A 295-nucleotide genomic window follows, 5' to 3' on the forward strand; every position below is an offset into this window, starting at 1 on the left:
CAACCCGGCTGGTTCGTAGGAATTTGTCACATTTTAGTAACAGGATTTTTGCCGTCCCGGGGTGGAAATCTTCGCTCAGGCGGGGAGCCGGGCGCCGTCCCGCCGCGCATCCCCTTCTCCCCGTCGTGAGGCAAAGGCGACCCTGAAAAAGACACTGAGATACAAAAACCATGTAAACGAATAATTTATCATCGAAAAAACCCGGTGTAACAAAAGCGGAGAGACAGAGGCTTTATACAAGAGGCTCTTTTAAAACGGACGGTGCGAAAGCTGAAGACGCGGCGGGGTCGGGGCT

Source organism: Fulmarus glacialis, unplaced genomic scaffold, assembly GCF_000690835.1.
Source record: "Fulmarus glacialis isolate BGI_N327 unplaced genomic scaffold, ASM69083v1 scaffold22211, whole genome shotgun sequence".
Classification (NCBI taxonomy): domain Eukaryota; kingdom Metazoa; phylum Chordata; class Aves; order Procellariiformes; family Procellariidae; genus Fulmarus; species Fulmarus glacialis.